General features: G+C 45.3%; 1 protein-coding gene across 3 annotated transcripts in view; it reads left to right on the top strand.

Moving 5' to 3' along the window:
* The first annotated feature begins 5,216 nt into the window (after positions 1–5,216).
* The window catches only part of VGLL4 (vestigial like family member 4), a 168,431-nt gene continuing 156,738 nt past the window's right edge, over positions 5,217–16,909 (top strand). The window contains exon 1 of one of the 3 annotated variants that reach the window (XM_043588137.1): positions 5,217–5,550. The gene's annotated coding sequence lies outside the window, so the exon portion shown is untranslated. Of the gene's footprint in view, positions 5,551–6,578; positions 6,626–16,909 lie in introns of those variants that run through there. The other 2 variants (XM_043588139.1, XM_043588136.1) reach the window with 2 other exon arrangements.

Below are 16,909 nucleotides of genomic sequence, written 5' to 3'. Positions count from 1 at the left end.
CTACAATATAATATCACAACCAGAATGTTGACCTTGATCAATCTATTGATCTTGTAGGATTTCCCTTCTAGGATTTTTATGTGAATTAAATGCAATTATATAGGCATAATGCTTAGCACAGAACATGCATATTGTAAACATTTAATCATGGTAGCTAATCTCTTCCTGGGAGACAATATGGTGTAGACCATGCTTCTCAAAGGGTGATGTGAATATGAATCATCTGAGGAGTTTGTTGAAATGCAGAGTCTAATTCAGTAGGTCTGGTTGGGGTCTAAGAATCTGCATTACCAGCAGGCTCCCAGGGGATGTCTGATGTGGAGTTACAAGCCAACCACGTGGACTCCATAATTAGGTTGCCAGGTTCCATTCTAGTTGCACCGTTATTATCTTTAAGAACTTGGACCAAGTTATTTAACATCTCTATGCTTCAGTTTCTTCATTTGCTTAAATATGGGGATATTTACAGCCCTCACCTCAAAATGCTGTTGTGGGCAGATAATTGTCTTGAAAGCACTTAGAACAGTGTCCAGATCATAGCCGGTGCTCATTATATGTTAGGTATCATTACTAACTTTATTTATTTGTTTATTTTAATGTTTATTTATTTTTGAGAGAGAGAGAGTGCAAGCAGGGGAGGGGCAGAGAGAGAGAGAGAGGGAGAAACAGAATCTGAAGCAGGCTCCAGGCTCTGAGCTGTCAGCACAGAGCCCGATGTGGGGCTTGAACTCACGAACCGTGAGATCATGACCTGAGCTGAAGTTGGACACTCAAATGACTGACCCACCCAGGCAGCCCCAGGTATCATTATTACTTTAATTTCTTATTCTGTATTCTTGCACTGAAATAAGATCATTTGAGTTTTCCACTGGTTACTTTGGCCTCTGGAAAAGTAGAAATTTACCTGTTCACACTCTATGAGTAAAGGGAAGTTATGGCTAGAAGGGATTTTTAGAGCTCTTCTAGATCAGAAATGGCAAACATTCCAACACCAGTTCCCATTCCCTGTCCACAGCAGACATCACTAATCAATCTTGACACTCTTCTTTCATTAAACCTCAATTGTGGCTTCAGAGTCCTTCTCAAGATAGGACTCTAGACAGAGCTGGTGCTCAAGATAACACCTGTTTGCCAAACCTGATCTGATCTAAGCTCTTCATAGATGTGGAGACTGAGACCCATAGTTATAAAATGACTTTCATGGGCTCACACTGTCACCTAGAGAACACAAACCTTCTGAACAAGAACGCAGGTCTTCTGTCTCCTCGGTGCTCTTCGTGGAACAATTTGGACCGAAGAGAAGAAAAGAACAGGAGAAATTCATGTGAGCACATTATAAGCAATGGGCCATGGGGTAGTAAAAGACATTCTTCCTCGTTAGGTTAATGCATCGAGGAGAAGAAGAATGAGTCTATCTGCACTATGAGCATTTCAGATTAGCAGCCATTGCTGTTTCCCCAATTCCCCCTTGGAAGTATGACATGGGAGGACAAATTGGAAAATAAATTACTTATTGGTAATTTGGTGTGAAAAACCCCATGTTTTTATAATACTGAGTAATTGGAGAGCCTTCACAAGTCATAAGGAGCACATGGAAAACAAAGACCTTATTCTCATTTAAATGAACTCCTGAGGGTCTTTCAAAGTTGCCTTGGTAAGAGACTTGGTGCTGCCCCCCCTCCACCTGCTAGCAGCTCTGTTATATACCCTGTAGTTCCCACTCTCCCTGCCCTATCCTTTCTCCTGCTGGACCATGCCTGACTTCACGGACTTTCATGGACCCTCATGGACAACGCACTTCAACACAGATTAGATTGATGCCATTTTTTTTTAAAGTTTATTTATTTATTTAGAGACAGAGAGAGAGAAAGAGCAGAGTAGAGGCAGAGAGAGACGAAAAGAGAGATCCCAAGCAGGCTTTGCACTGTCAGCACAGAGCTGGATGGGGGGCTCAAACTCATGAACTGCAAGATCATGACCTGAGCTGAAACCAAGAGTTGGACACAACAAACTGAGCCACCCAGGCACCCCAGATTGATGCTGTTTCTATGGATTAGTAGAAAGAAGAATCAGATCGTCTCTGAACAATTTGAACTCTGAAGATACAAAGGGATTCCACTACCAGGGAAGCAAAAGCCAAAAGGACCTATACGGAGTCGAAGTGATAAGGAAGTTCCTTGGTGGAGGGGTGAGAAGGAATTAAACACAGGAGGCAGCACAGAGAAACAGAGGAAGACTGACCAATGACACTGTGGCCTGTTGAAGAAGCAGGATAATGGTCCATAGAGGTTCTTCTGGTTCTTGGCACTTTCTTTTCCTTTTAATTCTTTACTGTTTTAATATAATAATTTCAAACACATACAAGAGTAGACAGAACAGTATAACAACACTCTCCCCTGTACCCATCACTTGGCTCCAGCTAAGATCAACTCAGGGCCGATTTTGTTTCTCCTCAATCTCCACTCACCCACACTCTTGATTATTTTCATTCTCTTTTAAAAAAAAATAAATTTCTAGGGGACACCTGGCTGGCTCAGTCGGTAGAGCATGAGACTCTTGAGCTCGGGGTTGTGAGTTCAAGCCCCATGTTGGGCACAGAGCTTACTGAAAAAAATAGATTTCTGAGGTGTTTATAAAATCCTTGATTTGAAACACATTCTCATTTAGTGGTCAATGTACAACCTATCTTTGTTTTTCAGGTAGCAACTCAGCAATTTTTGTTTTGTTTTTGTTTTTAGAAATTTGTTCAATTTGTTTTTCCTATAGCTCCTTTTTTTTTTTTTATTATGGTACAATACAGATAACAAATTTTACTATTTTAACCATTTTTAAATGTCTGGTGCAGTGGCATTCACATTGTTGTGCAATCATCATTTAAGTAGTTATTTTTCCTAGTGAACCTGTGTACCCACAGCCCAAAGGTAAGGAACTTGACAATAACCTCCATTTAGGCAATGGTTCGCTCCCACCCCTACCATCCAGTCTCTTCCCTAGGTAATTACCATTCTGAATCCTTGGATCATCATCCTCTTACTTCCTTTGCATTAGTTTTATTGCAGGTGTATATATTCCTACAATTATTTTTCATTTTATTTATAACATTACAAATAGGATATTATGCTGCGTACGATCTTTTGGAACTTACTTTTTTTTTCACATAATATTGTCCAGATTTATCCCTATTGTTACAGGTCGGTGAAAGTAATTTGTTTAGGGTGTTAATATCCCATTATGTGAATATTCTATGTACCTGACATGTTCCAGGTCCAGTCCACCTATATCTTGACGGCACACCCCCTTTTTCTTAGGATATTGAGTGTGTCCTTCTTCTGTACAACTAAAACAACCATGCTTAGATGTTGCCAGAGGGAAGTCACACTAATGCTGATGTAAGGGAAGCAGTGAGATTAATTCGTGGAAAGGTCGAAGACTGGTCACATCCACGAGAAAAGGCCCTCTGTCCCCATGATTTATCTGCAGAGTAAGGTTTGCTCTGAGCAGTGATGGAAATTAAAGAGGCAGCTTTAGGACCTCCACACTGACCCCAAATGGAAATCATTTAGCAGCATACAAATGGCAGGATTGTCATAAAAATCAAATGAGATAATGATATGTGGGAACACTTTGTAAACCCCACAGCCATTTTATAAATGTGCAGTTGCATTATTATTGCTATCATCATTCATTTGCATTCATTCTCTGGGCAAATCATTTTTCTATCCCTGGATGTGAAGGTGGGTGTCTGTTTATAGGGTGCCACAGCAGGACTGGATTTAAGGTAGGAAGAGAGAAGGAGGGAGATGTGAATATTCATCAAATATTTGGCCTAGTCCTTGGTCCCTAGTCCTTGGATGTCCAAGGTAAGCATTATTATCTCTGTTTTACAGATGAGAAAATTGCACTTGATCACATGCCCAAAGTCCTGCAACTAACAGAGGTACAGTTTGGATTCAAATCCAGGTCTTTCCAAATCCAAAGCCCTCTTTCTGTCTTGCCACGCTTCCTGAAATCTGCCCAAGGAGCCCTCACTCTTTTCTCACGCCCTGCCCTAACTTGGTAGGGTGAAAACCTCCTCTTTATGATCTTTTCAGGTTTTTTCCCCCCTACTCTGAGACTACTGATGTACTAACATGGAGTCGAAGTAAAAGTATCCTTGGGAAGACTGGGAGCCTTCCCAGCTTAAATCTGTGAATTTTTTTTCAATGTTTTATTATTTATTTTTTTTTTGGGGGGGACAGAGAGAGACAGAGCATGAACGGGGGAGGGGCAGAGAGAGAGGGAGACACAGAATTGGAAACAGGCTCCAGGCTCTGAGCCATCAGCCCAGAGCCCAACGCGGGGCTCGAACTCCCGGACCGCGAGATCGTGACCTGGCTGAAGTTGGAGGCTTAACCGACTGCGCCACCCAGGTGCCCCAAATCTGTGAATTTTAATCTGGGAACTGGGAAACCTGGGGCAGCCATGCTTCTGAGACTGCTTTGTCACTTGGGCTGTCCATTTGCAGTGGTCCTGTGTGGCCTGGAGGAGAGTGTATTTCACAAGGGGCCATAAGCCCCAGGCTCTGGTACACCTCTATTTGCTTCAGGTAAAACATTTAATCTGGCAGTAGCGAACCGTTAATACCTGTCCTGCTTTCCAACAGGGGCTAAGATCAAATGAGGAAATATGCTGTGAGGTAATAGATGGGAAAACAGTGTGAAAACTAGAGCAGCCCGTCTCCCCCATCATTAATGTCAGCTGGTATTTGTTTTTACTGTTATCTTTGCCTCTCAGCGGAGCCTTCTCCCAGAGAAAGCCCTAGAGTAGGAGCTCCAAATAACGACTAAGGTTTGAAAACAGCCAGGAGGCGAGCAACATGAAGCCATTTAAAGCAAACCAGAGGAAGTCCAGTCTCTGGCTATTTATTTTATGAAGTTAGCGGCTGGATATGTTAAGCAAATGTTTTCTTAATTGTGGCAGTATGAGAAAACAATGGGGCAAGGGCTGCCGGGGACCGGAGTATTAGGCCTCCACCCCTCCTACCCCCCCACCACCAAATCTCTAGAGAATGACAGGAAAAAATTAAAGACAGGGCTTTTCTTTTCGTGGTCACATGTCTACGCTGCTGCTGTAATAAGAACCTGCACCAATTAGAAATGTTTCACCTCCTCCCCTCTGCCCCTCCCCGGGCGCATTTCAGAACAGCCTGGGTTGTGGACTCCAGGAGTTTGCCAAACACAGCAAACACTGCTGTGTGAGCGGCTGGAGGGGGCTCTTTCCACCCCGACCTCCCTCCCTTCCTCCTCTGCTCCCTCCCTTCCACACTGTTTTCATTTACTAGGACTTCCTCCTCCGGGCGAGGGAGGGGGAGGAAAGACGCTGCCGAGCGCCTGGGGCGTGAGTGTGTGTGCGTGCGTGTGTGTGTGAAGTGGAGAGTGAGTGGAGGAGTGTAAAATGCTGTAATGGGAGGAAACCGAGCCGCGTCAGAGTGCCCCGGACTGCAGCGGCCGTTCTGATCGCAGTGGCACCTGAGTATACACTTCCCCAAGCAAGTGCGACCTGTACCTGCAGGTACGTGTGGCCGCCGGCCTGTCTGGGCAGTGTGGCTGGGGTGTGTGGGTAACGAGAAAGTGAGGCAGCGGTCCAGGTCCGCGTCCCGGGGACGGGAGTCCCCCGCGTGCGCTGAGGTCTCGCGGGCGAGCCGGGTGTGAGCGCCGACCTCCGGGCGCTGGAGAAGTCGTACACCCTTCCAGGGACTGCCGTTGGAGGAAGGGGAAGCGTGCGGGTCTGAAGCCGAGCACCGCGTAGGTGCTGCGGGTCTGGCTCAAATACTCTGGCACTTGCTGGCTGTGCGTGGCGGGGAAGGGGCAGCAGACCCAGTGGGTGTGGAGTAAAGCTAGACCGTGGATGTCGGTGTCACGTGTACTGTGTGCACTGGGTGCGTGGGCCCACTGTGTGCGTGTGGGGAACGTGCCTGGCCCAGAGCAGCAGGCACCTGGGCGCCACGAAAGGTTCGTTGGTGCGTGTACACCGAAGGTGAGTTCCCACTGGCTGGGCCTTTCGGGGGTAGAGATATGCGTAAGATGCCGGGTCCTCGCGCCCTCGGGAACTGGCGCCTCCTCCGGGGGCCCAGCGCCGCTCCAGGCCTGCAGAAGGCGTCCCCCGCCCGAGCGCGTCGGCGCCCGCCGGGTGGGTGCGAGCGGCCGCGGGGCGTGCGGCGGGAGGGGGGAGGGGAAACAAGCCTCTCCCTGGCGCGCGGGGCCCCGCCCCCGCTTCCCAGCCGGCTCACCTGGGCTCGGCCGCCCACCTGCTCGGTAGGAGGGGCGTGTCCGGGGGGCGTGTTCTGGCGGGCCAGGCGGAGCCCGGCGGAGCGGGGCTGAGGGCGGGCGGGCGGCGCCTCATTCCAGGGATTCCTCGCGCTTCCGCGCTCGCGTCCGCCGCGGAGTCGGCCTGGCGCGCGCCGCCCGCGTGTGCGTGTGGGCGTGCAGCGGGGGAGTCGGTGCGGGAGCGCGGGCGCGAGCGCGCCTGTGCGTCGGCGCGCCCCCGGAGTGCGCCCCGCGCGCTCGGCGGTCCCGCCTCCACGCCCGCCCCCGCCCCCCACGGGGCCCGGCCGGCCCGAGGCGGGCGAGCCCAGAGCCGCCCGGCGGTGAGTGCGGGAGAACCGGGCCCGCGAGGGGCCGGCCTGCGGGGGGACTCCCGGGTGGGGTGACTTGGAGCTGCCCTGAGGGCGTCCTCCGGGAGGGAGGAGGCGGCTGGTTCTCGCGGGGCAACTTGAGGCTCCTGGTGGGGAGCCGAAGCTCCAGGGCTCTCAAAGGGAGGTCCGGCTCCTGGAGGGGTCCCGAGAGGAAGGCGTCCTGGGAATGCGAGGCACGGGGCCGGGAAGGGGGCCCGGAGCCCTGTAGACCCTTGGTCCTGGCCAGCGGCACCGGAGGGCTGGGTGTACGACTGCGGGAAGAGGCTGAGGATGGGCCGCTGGGATGGGTCTCGCTTTTTCTCTTCCTATATTCCCTGCCCCTCCTCAAAACAAAACGGCACACTCTTCCAGCACCGAGTGCAGGCCTCGCCGAAAAGCAAAGGTCTTTTTTTTTTTTTTTTTTTTTTTTTGCTTAAAGTCTCCTTTGATTCCTGACACTGAGACATTGAAATGTCTTAGGTTAGGATGACAGTGCTTGTTGGCGCTACTTAGTCTATGCATTTTATTGACATATTCGTCTATTTAAGCTAGATAATTTAAAAAAAATCGGTTTCACTTTGATCATTGGTGCTGTATGTTTTTGCTGGTTGTATTTCCTTCTCTGTGGTTAATAAGAACCAGCAGCCCGGGGGCGGGGAGTGGAGGCTGCTCTTCTAGTTTTTATCAGCAGCTGGTTGCTCTCTCTGAAAGGTGCTGTCTCTCAGTTTGCAGATTTTACAAATCTGTTTCTAAACCCCAGCCTACCTTTACTATTTGTTTCCTCTGAACGTTCAAAGACAAAACTAAAATGATAGTTTTCCTATTAGTATTCGAAGGTTAGTTTTGCATGCCATTTTAACATACCACACTTTAACTCTTTGCTCTACCCCACTACCTTGAGATGTTCATTGTTTTTCCTCCTTGCTGCGCAGCACTGTGAAGGGTAGCGTGTGTAGTTGAAAGAGCTTTAGGGTCAGTGCCTTAAGGCTGTACTGATGACGCGATCTTGGAACAAGTTTATTATCGTCTCTAAATCTTAATGCCTTAACTACTAATGGGTTTAGAAATACTTTAGAAGTTTGTTGTATACTCAAGACACGATTTTGTGTTTGTTTTCTTCTGTGTGTTTCCTCTTACATCTGGCTGAAAATCATCTCCCCCATGGTTGAAATGATGTAAACCTCTCAAATTGTTATTTAATTTTGGCAAAATATTAATCCCAGGCTGATTTCCCCTGCCACTGGTTTTGTCACACTCTGGGGCAGCTTGCTTTTTGCTTTCCATTTGGAAGGGGAATGCAAACTAATTTTTATGTTGACCAAAACACAGTACAATTAAGATAATTCTGTTATAAATAACCATGGACTACATTCCCAAACTGTGAATGTTGTAGTGAAAACAGCTCTTGCTTATTTTTGGAGACACGACTTTAAGTCCAATCTGTGTCACCTAAGTCACGTAAGTTTGTGACCAGAAAAAGTTACCTCTACTTAACCTTTGTATTTGATTCTCCTCTGTAAGAGGGTAATAGTATCTGATCCAATACATCACAGAGGTTCAGGAATTACAGGAAATAATATGCCTTGAAAAGTAGTTGGTATTATGCTACTTACAAAAGTCTTTGAGGATTTCAGAGAGCTTCTTAACCACAGTGGTTGCCACTTCCCCCAGCTGATTTAGAACTGTGAGTTTACCTGACTAGTTCACTTACAGACTTGATCATTGTGAAACCAAAACTTTTACTTTCAGATGTTATGTTTTATGAGTTCTGTAATGGGAAATTCCTTTTAACTGCTTATGGAGTCAGCCTTGTTGCCAGCCTCTGATGGTTGCCAGAACAAATCCAGAGGAAGATTTTACTTTGTGTCTTTTCTAGGTTCCTTGCTGGATAGTTTTGCTGTGCAGCTTCTAGTTTGCCTTATTAAAATGATAAGTAAAAGGGACACCTGGGTGGCTCAGTCGGTTAAGCATCCAACTTCGGCTCAGGTCATGATCTCACAGTTCAGGAGCTCGGCCTGTGTCAGGCTCTGTGCTGACAGCTCAGAGCCTGGAGCCTGCAGCCTGCTTTAGGGTTCTATGTTTCCCTCTTTCTCTGCCCCTTCCCCACTCATGCTCTCTTTCTCTTGAAAATAAACAAACGTGGAAAAAAAACTAAAAATAAAATGATTTTGACTCACATATTACATTAAGAAATACAAATAACATTAAAAAATTATTCTTAATGTTTATTTTTTGAGAGAGAGAGAGTGCGTGTGCACAAGCGGGGGAGGGACAGAGAGGGAGACACAGAATCTGAAGCAGGCTCTAGGCTCTGAGTTGTCAGCACAGAGCCATATGTGGGACTGGAACCCACGAACCACAAGATCATGACCTGAGTGGAAGTCGAAAGCTTAACCCACTGAGCCACCCAGGCACCCCACAAATAACATTTTTAATGAATGGAAATGTACACCTTAATTAACTGCTCTTTGAGAGCAGGGACAGCCATGTGGGGACAAGCCCTGCACCAGATCTGGGTTCTGCAGTTGGTTCTTTTGTGTGATTCCGAGCTAAGCCACTTAGCTTCTCCACATCTCTTTTTGCTCTTCTGCATAAGGCCAGAATCACACCTGCATTCCTGCCTCATAATGACCTCAGATGTTCATTTATGAAAGCTCACATAAGACAGTGGCTGCAAAAGCACGGGGAAGAAAGCCTCTGAGTAAGACTGGTGATGAAAACAGCCAGATACACAAGCAGCTGACTTCGGCTCAGGTCATGATCTCACAGCTTGTGTGCTAACAGCTCAGAGCCTGCTTGTGATTCTGTGTCTCCCTCTTTTTCTGCCTCTCACCCCCCCCCCCTTCAAAAATACATAAACGTTAAAAAAAATAAGTAAAATAGCCATCTTAAAAGTTGTTTTGCACCTTTGAGTATGACTTAATAAAACAATAAGAGTTGTAAATTCAGGAGGTAAAAGTCACATACATTGGGAAATATTTAATGTGACTAAAATTATGACAGTGTGGCAGTCTTAACATATCAAGTCTGGATTTTGGGGTATGTTAGTTAGATAAGCTGTTGCAGAACCTGGTGAAAGGAAGTTTTTTTTTGTGTGTGTGTGTGTTAAGTTTGTGCAAGTTGTGTTAACTGAAGCTCATTTGTGATTGTTTTAGGGATCCCATCTAAAGGTAATGACGTTGATATGTGAGATCCTAATAGACAAGAAAAGAGAATGAATGCTGCCAACAGTCTGTAGCCATTTAGAATATGTCCACGTTAAAATGACGATAGCAACAACAACTGCTTAGCAATTGGGATTGCCGGGGTGCCTGGGTGGCTCAGTTGGTTGAGCTGGTTGAGTATCTGGACTCTAGGTTTCAGCTCAGGTCATGAGCCTTGTGTTGGGCTCAGCACTGTTAATGAGGAGCCTGCTTGGGATTCTCTCTCTTTTCCTCTTTGTCTGCCCCTGCGCACTCTTTCACTCTCTCTCAAAGTAAATAAATAAACTTTGAAAGAAAGAAAGAAATTGGACCGCCAAATTTTGATAGTATAAATTGCCAAGGTAGGAAAGGCGGAGTGTAAGTAGGAGGTGCTGAAACCAGAAAAATTCTTGCTACCTGGGATGCAGTATGACAGTTCCTTTGCAAAGGAGGAGAATCTTATGGAATATACTCTGTCTCATACCTCAGGTCCAATAACCAGATACAGCCCATCCTCGAATTTGCGAGTTTATCTACTCACTAAAAGTTATTTGTAACCTCAAATTCGAACTTGCAGCGCTGTCTCTGTCATCCATGCACATGCACAGAGTGGTGAAAAATTTGAGTCTCCCCAAGTGTGCATCCCCAGGTGAGGTCAAACAAGGCAAGACTCTGACTTGTTCCAGCTCTCATACTGTACTCTTACTTGTGGTGTCTTTTGTGCCCCATGTTTCTCATTTGGGGGCTTTCTGTTGGTGTTTTTGCTGCTTATAATGGCCCCCAAGCATAGTGCTGAAGTGCTGTCCAGGGTTCCCAAGAGCCAGAAGGCTGTGATGTGCCTTCAGGAAAAATATGTGTGGAAAATGTGTGCATTAGATAAGCTTCCTTCAGGCATGAATTGTAGTGCTGTTGGCCATGAACTCAATGTTAATGAATCGATAATAGATTTCAAATAAGATGTCTTTAAACAGAAACACTCATGAAACAAGATGATGTATTGATCAATTGACAGAAATGTAACCAGCGGCTTGAAGGAACCTAACTGTGTACTTCCCCTAGGAGCAGTGGTTCATGTTCACGAGTTCAGTGTTATTGGACACCTTAGCGAGCGTGACTACTGTGAATAATGAGAAAGCATGTTTACTGATGCTGGTAACTAGAGTGCTTCCTAACGACAGAATGTGTCATGGGTTAGAAGGCTCTATCTAGGCTTTAATAGGCTGAGTTGAGATTTTGGACCAGTGTATATAGTTAGACCTGGGTGTTATGGGAAGTTTGCCAATTTGGACTTTGATGCAAATTCACGTTTCTCATTCTTGGGTGTCCTCTCATCCTGAGAGGACAGGCACCTGAGGGCTTGTGAATAGGAAATTCTAAGTATCCAAATAAGAGAAACGGCAAGAACAAGCATATCCAGAGTAAACTAAAAATGATGACGCGTTTCCCTTATTTCATATGCAGTGCTCTAGAAGGCTGAGGACTTGGGAATGAAGAGACAGATTCACAAGAGCCTAAACATGAGAAAGAAAAGGATAGTTCAGTTTTATTTGACAGCAGTGTTGAAAATGGTGGGAATTGGTCATCTGAATGAAATGTCCACACTTGAATTTTCTTATCTTTTCCTGACAACAGTGGTGTTAATGTGGGCCCACCATACAGTTTCTAGGGGACCCTTGAGAGAGATGTGTGAACTTCAGCCAGCAGTGAGAATTTTACCCCAGCATCAGGCAGCCTCGCATAAAAGGAAATATGCTGTAACCTAAGTTTAGTTTTGCAGCATCAGGCTTACGTAGCTGGCCCTCAGCGGGCACATGGTCAGCTTTCATACTGCCTGTGCATGGCTGACATTGATACCAAACTGTAGAACAGGAACTGAGGATCTAGTTACTGCACAGTAGCAGTGTTTGTTAGCTTGTGTTGCTGGGTCATCAGGATGACTGAATAGCACATCCCTAACACACCACACCCCTGGGGGAGGGGTAGTTAAGGAGGTCCATAGAGTCAAGACTTGGGTCATTTTAGTATCGGAAGACCAGAGGTGGTTGAGTCGAGCGTTCATTTGGGAGTTTCCATCCAGAGTGGTACCTTTTATTCCACCTAAGCTGGCTGGGATTTCATTTCCCTGGGAAACGATCAGAGGTGGTGATGAGCAGTAGGCAGGGCCGAATTGATGATGCGCACCTGGGATTACTTAATTCCAACATCTCACAAATCCTACTTTGGAGGATGAGAGATGGACGGCTGCCCAACCTACAGACTGTCTCCTTTTGCAGGAGGGGTGTGATGTCATTCATTATGGGAAGGGTACAGAACTGTCCCAACTTAGCAAGTTTTATAGCTTTCTAGGACACTGGAAGGACTGCCACCAGCTGACTCTTACATTCTGGGGGTTATGCTTGAGGTCGGCAAGCACCTGAAAGCAGCCTAACTCGGGATTTTATGCACATATATTTTCAATTCTCTGGAAGTGGGCATAGAGCATGTAAGTATATTCAGATTTAATACATTTGGCCTTCAGATACATTTTCAGGAGAGGGTATGTGTAGAAGTGAGTTGTATGTAAGCAGAGGGCGGCCACGTCCTGACACTGTACTTAGTATGGAGTATGGATCGAGTATTCATGCCAGGGATATGCCTCGGTAAGGAATGCTGGCCTAGCACAGGATCCATCTGTTCATGCTTTTTCAGTAGTATGACTTTTGAAAGAGTATTTTGAATAAGGGCTGGCCTCTATTTAGTAATGTGGTGTACCATTCAAGGTGGTGAGAAACACAAACAATTAGGTGAACATCTGAAAATACCATTCACTGATCCCTAACCGTTATCCATCGTAACTCAGGCAACAGGTTTTCTTGAGCGTGACTGAGTAGAAGCCATCCTTCCTAATACTGAGCCTGTTCTTGGAGCCTGAAGGTTTGAGGGCCTATGTTTACAGGCCGTGTTGCATTGGCCCCAGGAACCTACGGCTGCAGCTATTGACAGTGTTGCTTTGCTCTACTTTCAGAACATCTTCTGCGAGCATTTTCTCACCTGGCTTGGTTACTATTCGCGTGACTCCGTGCTCAGCTCTGTTCAAAGAAAGTATAATATGGCAGCGTTTTCGCATTTGCAAGAGGGGAGGATTTGTTTCCCTTTGCTTACTTGAGAAACTGTCAGGTTATTGCCTGATGTATCTCAAGGTGTAGGGAAAGAACATAGACTACAAGTCTTGCCTTGGTTGATGATGGAAGGTTTTTTGGGCGGGGGTGGGGGGAAAGGGATGTAACTTAAACTAAAAATAAGTAACTGCTTTTCTTCAAAAGTCTTTATGAAAATCAGCTTAAGTGGAGTAAAAATAGCATTGGATGGTGAGTCAGGGGACTTGGATTCTAGTCTTAGCTTCTTCTGGAAGTCACTTAGATTCTTGGCACTTTGGGTTTTCATCTGTAGGAGAATATGAATAATCTTGTTTGGCCAAGTTGCAGTGAGAATCCAATGAAGTAATTTACATGAGTGTGCTTTGGAAAAGTGTGTGCCCTACAACCTTAAGATGGTGGTGGCTGTTTGAGGCTGACATATATTTTCTCAATTGAATTTACAGGGCATGTATCCTTGAATCCACACGCCAAGTCTGTGACCATATGCAGGAGGCAACATTACTGCTATTCTAAGTGAGGAAACTTGAGCCTGGAGAGGTGAAATGGCCCACACAATTAGTGTTAGCTCTGTAGAGCAGAGCCTAGAAGGAAACTGACTGAGTGAAAGTGTTAAAGTAGGGCTCGAACTTAGGTTTTGTGCCACTAAAGTTCTGGCTGTATTGATGTAACAGATGGCAAAGTGTTGAGAAGAAAAAAAAAGGATTACACAAATGAGAGATATTTTCAGCAAGAACATAGAGGGATGGTCTGAGAATTGGATGTTAACAGGAAGATTATGTGTTGCAAGAAGCTGGGGTGGGGGGCATCAATTGGACACACTGTGGAGAAGAATCAGAAGGGGAATGCTCACCTTCTTGATGTGCCCAAAGCTATGCTTGCCCGTGGCTGTCTGGATCTGGTGATAATTTGGTCTGAAATTTCATTTCGGTTATCCTTCCTACTGGACAGACTGCTCATCAGATTGACCACAGTGTGATATTGCTTCAGGGCAGTGAGGTGCCTTTTCCTTTTCTGTAATGTCTGTATATAGTTCTAACGGAAATAGGAGAGACTCAAAGCCTCTAAATTCTTGATGGGCAAAAGGGTCACATACCTTGTGCTGTGGTGTGAGAGTTCATACTTGTAGGCTTGTGCTCCAGTTGTACTTTATTAGCCAAGGCTGGTTTAGATTATCTCAGGAAGTGGCTCTGATTGCAGGGGATAGAGGGATGGAACAGTGCCAACAGGAATTAGAGATACTGAATAGTGTGCATCTGGAAACTGGAGATGCCATCAGTACCCAGGATAGTGCTGTCTTCCTGTTTCTGTTTTTTTGGGCAAGTGACAGTGTGGCAGGAACATCAGGAGGTTTGAATGTGCTTCTTCCCACCTCTACTGGCTTCCACCCCTAGCCAGGACGGTTGCTTCATGTTCTCATTCTCTTTCCTCAATTATACTGTAGTTAGGCCACTGTTCCTGGAAGAACCATGGAGTGAGATAGTCCTGGTGCTGTAACTTTCACCTGGGAAATCTCCTTAGAACATTCGCATAACATATCTTGAAATTCTGTTCTTTTGCCTGGAAAAAAAATTTGAATACATCTTGTAATTCTATTTCTTTAATTTTTTTTTAAAGTTTATTTATTTTGAGAGAGACAGCATGAATGGCGGGAGGGCAGAGAGAGAGGGAGACAGAATCCCAAGCAGGCTCTCTGCTATCAGCACAGAGCTGGACGTGGGGCTCGACCCCACGAAACTGTGAGATTGTGACCTGAGACGAAACCAAGAGTTGGATGCTTAACTGACTGAGCCACCCTTGTGCCCCATAATTCTGTTGCTGAGACAGGTGCTTTTGTCCTCTTGTTGATCAAAAAAGGACAGTTCTTCGTGGACGTCCAAAATAATGGCATTCAAATTTATAGCTGAGCTTGTCATTAGCACTGAATGTCCCTAAATTTTAGTAGCTTTAGAATTGATACCTCTTATTCTCTAATTCTGCACCTTAAGCTATTTGTAAGAGCGTTATTATTGGCGATAAGGGAGTCCAAAGAAAAGTATATGGGTCAGAAAATACCGTTGCTTGTAAAACAAAACAAAATGTATGTTCTATTCATGATGACTTATGTTCATATTTGTCAAAAATCCCCAATGAAGGTGAATGGATAGACCAGAAGTGGATTGCAGTACAGTAGAATACCTTTACAGGTGCAGTTGAAGTCTTTTTTCAGAACCATCTTCTTCTCACCTTAATGGGGTTACATTTCAGGCCTGAGCATTTCAAGTGATTATATTTTTGCTTATCATGATTTTATAGTGTAAAAACTGTCACAGAAAGGAGGACCTGTTATTGAGATGTACTTAGCTTTATTTTCCAGATGCTGCATAATCTTTGGCAAAAGGGAGGAGATGATTTTTGGTTCATAAAGGATACAGAATAAACCAGGACTTTCTCTCCCCTGTTTCAAACCATTCAGACTATTCAAGGGCTTTGCACTGATGAAGAATAAATCTCAGCTTTGTCACACCCTGCAGAGTATGCTTGATCTGCCCTTGCCCAGTTCCCTGCCACCACCACCTGTCCTCTCCCCCTTGTTTCCTGCCCTGAGGTCATTCCCTCCACATCTCCATCCCCAGCGTGGGTCTGTCTTGGGTATTTTGCAAATGCTCTTTGTCTCCTCCCTGCCTGCCTTGCTTCACAAGGCTAATTCCTCTCCTTCAGGTGTCAGCTTTCATCCATCTTAGAGGCATCGCCATGTAAAGTTGTGGTCAGTACCCTTTTTTCAATACGTTTACCATCATTTGCAGTTTAATATGTTTGCAAAAGTTTTGACAAATATTAATACATATAAAGGCCATCCATTTCTCATAACACCCTATGAGGGGAGTAATATTAATTCATATCCCCATTTTACAGATGAGGAAACAGACACACAGAGGTAAAGTCATTTTCCAGGGATACACAGATAGGAAGTGGCTGAGCCCAATTCAAACTCAGCCAGGTTGGTGTCCAAAGATCACCCTCTTAAATAACCAATCTGCTAATTTGCCTCTCAGTGTTATGTGGCCCTCCATCAAATACTGTAATCATTGTTTCCCCCCAGCTCCCCTTACTTTTTACTAACATGTTTTATTGGTTTTTTTTTGGGGGGGGGGGTTGTGGATATTGTACAAGGTGTAAAATTCAGAAGTTTTTTTTCCATAAGTTTTTATTTTATTTTATTTTATTACTGTTATCTTCCACCTTTATTTGCTTAGGTTTTTTTTTGTGGCTAGATAATGCCTAGTTGCTGGACCTCATCTCCCACCTTTACTGTACCAGCCCCTACTGCCCTTATCTCACACTTGGTTCCTGGAGGAGCCTCCTGACTGATCTGCTTCCAGTGACTTCTCACTTGACTTCATCAAGTCAGACCATCCTCCCCAGAACTGCTAAATGAAAATCTCATTAACATCAGATCACCAGCTCGCTCAGGGACTAATAGTTGCTGCCTGTTTCCTGCTATGTTCAGTGTGAACCTGGTTGGCTAGCCTTCTGCTTTTTCCTCTGTCCACCCACATCATGTTTACCCTGCTTAGATTCTACTGCTCCTTATCCAAGATTCTCCATTGTGAGAATGTCTCGGGTTTTCATTCTGCCTCTGTGCCTTTCCTGAGACTTTTGATCCAACATGACTGTAACATGTAAGGATAAGACAGAGTCCTTGCACCCAGGACATATTCCAACGGTGTGATCTGGTAAATAAGAGAAGTCAGAGAGGAGCCTGACAGCCTGAGGGAGAGAAACTAGGGAAGGGAATCTTTGAAGTGGCTTTTAGAGGCACACATATGTGCACACCAACCAAAGAATAGATGTTTGCAAGGTATACGCTTTGAGCTGATGCTCATCTCTCTTTTATCACACAGTACACATTTTGGTTTTAAATTATATATTGTCTTTTATTATGCTCTTTTAAATTTGTT

The sequence above is a fragment of the Prionailurus bengalensis genome, chromosome A2, assembly GCF_016509475.1.
Source record: "Prionailurus bengalensis isolate Pbe53 chromosome A2, Fcat_Pben_1.1_paternal_pri, whole genome shotgun sequence".
In the NCBI taxonomy this organism is placed as follows: domain Eukaryota; kingdom Metazoa; phylum Chordata; class Mammalia; order Carnivora; family Felidae; genus Prionailurus; species Prionailurus bengalensis.
The sequence above is the reverse complement of the archived record's forward strand: the minus strand, read 5'-3'. Positions and strand labels throughout refer to the sequence as shown.